The sequence below is a fragment of the Dama dama genome, chromosome 1, assembly GCF_033118175.1.
Source record: "Dama dama isolate Ldn47 chromosome 1, ASM3311817v1, whole genome shotgun sequence".
Lineage (NCBI taxonomy): Eukaryota > Metazoa > Chordata > Mammalia > Artiodactyla > Cervidae > Dama > Dama dama.
Genome location: NC_083681.1, coordinates 78,929,809 through 78,933,935, shown reverse-complemented (window position 1 = coordinate 78,933,935; position 4,127 = coordinate 78,929,809). Strand labels below are relative to the sequence as shown.

General features: G+C 44.0%; 1 pseudogene; it reads right to left on the bottom strand.

Moving 5' to 3' along the window:
• Nucleotides 1–332: 332 nt before the first annotated feature.
• On the bottom strand, nt 333–2,969 carry LOC133069404 (olfactory receptor 5G9-like; annotated as a pseudogene).
• Nucleotides 2,970–4,127: the final 1,158 nt, after the last annotated feature.

The following is a 4,127-nucleotide window of genomic DNA, read 5'->3' as shown; positions in this document are numbered from 1 at the left end:
AGAAAATATATATGCAGAGTATTTTTTTAAAAATAGTAGCTGATATTAAATAATAAACTTTTTCTGAAAATGATTGGACTATGAGGTGGCTAAAGGAACCAAATTAAATGGGCTGTGGGTTTGAACTATAACTTTGGCTTAGTATACAGAAAAGATCACATACAAGGCTTAACGAATCCACATTGATTGACAAGATGAATGAATAATTGGATGGATGAACTGATAAAGGGTACCACTGTGTTCCCAAATACTTCCTAGAGGCCTGGAGCCTTAGGAATCCACACAGTCTATCCTTTTAGCTTTCTCCTACAACTTCCTTTCTAGATAAGAATTTATGTCCTAGAAAACGTCCTCTTCAACACGGCCCTGCGGATAACATCTTTGACCTCCTTATTCCTCAAGCTATAGGTAAGTGGGTTCAACATGGGGATGCCTGCAGTATAAACCACGGACACCACTTTGTCGAGACCCAGGGGGACGCAGGCACTAGACTGCACATAAATAAAGAGAAGAGGGCCATACAGGATAGACACAGCTCTTGGATGTGCAGAGCAGGTAGATGAGGCTTCATGTCTCCCATCAGCAGAGCGGATCGTCAGGATGGCGATAAGGCTGTCAGGCAGGAGTCCAGGACAATCAGGCCACTGAAGACGCCCGCAGCTCCAGCCACGACAAAAACCACCCACTTGCTGAGACTGGTGTCGGCACGCACAAGGGAAAGCAGAGGGGGCAAGTCACAGAGGAAGCGATGGATGACATTGGGGCTGCAGAAAGGAAGGCGAAAAGCATCATGTGTGCGTCATGGGGTTCACGAAGCCGATGACATAGGGACCCACCACCAGCTGGACTCAGAGTCTCTGGGACATGGCGACGGAACACAGCAGGAGGTTACAGATGCCGACACAGCGGTCATAGGCCGCGGATGCCAGAGGAAACCCTCCGCGTCTGCGAAGAACCCAAAGCACCCATTGCCAAGCACAGCCCCGGAAAGACATGGCTCTCCTCCTCACAAAGAAGTCTGAGAGCATCCTGGGGCTCACAACATGTCCACGAAAGACAAGTAACTGGGGAAAAGTACATGGGCCCATGAAGGCGGGAATCCATCTGTGTCAGAATAATCATACCCAAGCTCCCTGTTAGGTTGCTGAGGTAGAAACTCAGAAAGAGCAGGAAAAGGCAGGCCTGCAATTGAGGACTGAAATTCAAACCTGTGAAAATTAACTCTGTGACCCTCGTGTCACTTTCATTTGCTAGGGACAGACTCTGGATTCCCCTGGAGAAGAGCAGAGAAATTTGGTAAACACATCTTCAAAAAGGGGACACAGAAAAAATAAACTAGTCCCTAGGAGAGCATACTACTTTTAGTTGTATGCTGTGGCTAAGGAAACAGAAGTGAACTAGAGACCAGGGCAAATGATCAGATTTGAACCTATAAAATATTATAGGAATATTGACCTATATTCCTATAGGTCAATAGGCTATTGACTCCATAGGCTATTGACTCCAAATGGCTCCATAGGAATCCATCAGTATATGGGTGAGAAATCCACAGCCTAGAAATTCAAAGTCCCATAACCAATAGCAGAGAAAATTCCAGAATAAGTATCCAGTAATTCCAACTTCAGTGAACTTTTCCAGAGTTCACCAGTTGGGTACACACCCGGTGAAGTGATGTAGGAGAGTGAAATGAAACAAGCAGAGAAGAATGAGCAGCAGGTCAGTTTCAGGCCACGTGCTGTGCACTTTGGGATTACAACTTAAGCCTGAGTGCATCTTCTGCAAGTGCCCGGACCCTAGGAAGTTACATTTCTTCACCTGTGAAGTAGGAGTAATAATAGTAATAGCTACCTTGTAAAGTGCTGTGAGGATTAAATGAGTCAATGCATGCAAACTTTTAACAGAGTCTTATTGAGCTCCTAGTAAGTGCACACTAATTATTGGCTTTTTTGCCTTACATATTGTCTTTAACAAGCCTGGAAGCTAAACATCATTATTTCCTTTTACATAGGAGGAAAATAAAAGTTTAATCCATGTTCCCTATACTAGTGACTGGAAGAAGTGGGCTTTGAGTAATTACCTGTCAAAACAGACTGTACTCTTTCTTTTTTCACACTGTAACAGTGTTTCCTGGGTCTTCATAAATCCTTTCATCTTACAGAGATCAAACGTTGTACATTGCAATAGCAGTACAGAATAATGCATTTTGGCTTCCTATTTTTTTGAGGTTACAGCCAATGGTTGTTAGTGGGAAGACCATAGGATAATAGAATGCTGAGTTTAAGCATCACTTTATGGAAACAGTACAGGGAAGAAACCGTGAAAAGAGCCTAAATTAGCCCAGCTCTATATCCTCTATGTATTCTCTTTTCATGCACTATAAGAGTGGCCTTGGTTAAGTCAGCTGATCTCCTTGAACCTGAGTTGCCTCATTCAACGTGGCTGAAACCCTGTAACTTGATCTCTCAGAACTCTTACTCACTTAGAATGAGAGGGTTGATGTGTAAGTGCTCAGAAAACTGCTCATACTTTAAATTTTTATTAGCCCAGGAATATTGGGGTTTATCATCACACGTATGCTAGCACTTCTCCTTCACTTTTTTATTTTGAAATTTATTATTCAATTATAGCAAGGCTATACCTCTGAGGCCCAATAATACAGCTTGCATGATATTCTTCACTTCAGGGAAATTAAAGAGAAAGAAAGGATGGGCCGTCAAACCATCCACCCGTCACACCCACCGCTTGTTTACACCTTCTCCAGGGTCACGCAGGTACTTCATCTCAGTCTTCCACTTGCCCTTTGCCGAAAGCTCATCAGCTCCTCTCCTGAGTCTTGGTTTCCAAACCTGCTCAAGCCTTCTTTACGTACGCGTTTATTTTTGGCCGTGCTGGGACTTCTCGGCTGAGCGGGTCTTGCCCTGGGCGCGGGAGCGGAGGCGCCTCTCTGGCTGCAGTGCTCCGGGTTTCATCGTGGTCCTTCTCCTGTCGTTGAGCTCAGGCCGGAGGGTGCTCGGGCCTCCGTAGTTGCAGCCCTTGGGCTCGGCGGTTGCAGTGTGCGGACTCCAGCACGAGCTCAGTAGTTGTGAGCACCCGCCAGGCTGATCCACGGCATGTTCGATCTTCCCAGGTCAGAGATCAAACCCGTGTCTCCTGAATTGGCAGGCAGACTCTCTACCATTGAGCAGCCAAGGAAGCCCCTGCCCAAGCCTCCTGCATGACATTTTAATTTCTCAGTTTTCCGATGTGGCTTGATGCCTAGAATAGACTACGGGGCTCCAACAGGTGAGACCACACAGGCGGAGGAACACAAGTCACTCTGGGGTTCAGAGCACTTAGGATAATAACAGCACAGCCCACAATAACCTTCTTTTAGCAAGGAGAAAGGAGATCACCCAGGTGACTTAGACTGGAATGTGAATTGAATTCGGGGCTTTTATTTTCTCCTTTTCCTGCTGCTAAGTCATCTCTGATCCATTTTATACTCATGTTATAATATTTTGGGCCAATTGCACAACCTAAACTTTTCTCTACCTAGGTTATCTCTTCTTAGACCTTGCTCAACCATCCAGCAAAGATGGGGATCATGCCATCATTGCCATGAATCAAATATAAAATTTATTTTCAATTTACTTCATTTATGTTCTCCTGAACTTGCTAAAATTCAGGTAGGAAAAGGGACAGATAATGATTTAGAAGTTCAACTTACATTTCAATGGGGTCCCTCTTCTTTAAAGATGGCGAGAAGAACTAAAGTAAAAAGGAATCAAGATTCTTAGCTTTCATCTCTTCCCTTACCTTCACACATAGAATGCGTCCACATTTTCAGTAGTCATTTGATTTTACTTTTTACTTTCTTCCAAAAGAAAAGTATGGAAGACTCCACTGTGACACATACAGAGTCTTAGTTAACTAACTGAAAGTCCCCTGAATTACTTGCATCATTTTCTCTTTGTTCTTATTGAAGATGCCCTGTCCCCAAAGTGTACTGTACCTTGGGAAAGAACAGTTAAGGGAAAGTGCAATTAAAATTCTGCATTACAGCCTCAGTCAGTCCAATGAGATCTATTTTCTGATAATTTTATATTTGTTTCTAACTGGATATAGGCTCTCCATTTTCTCTACTTCCA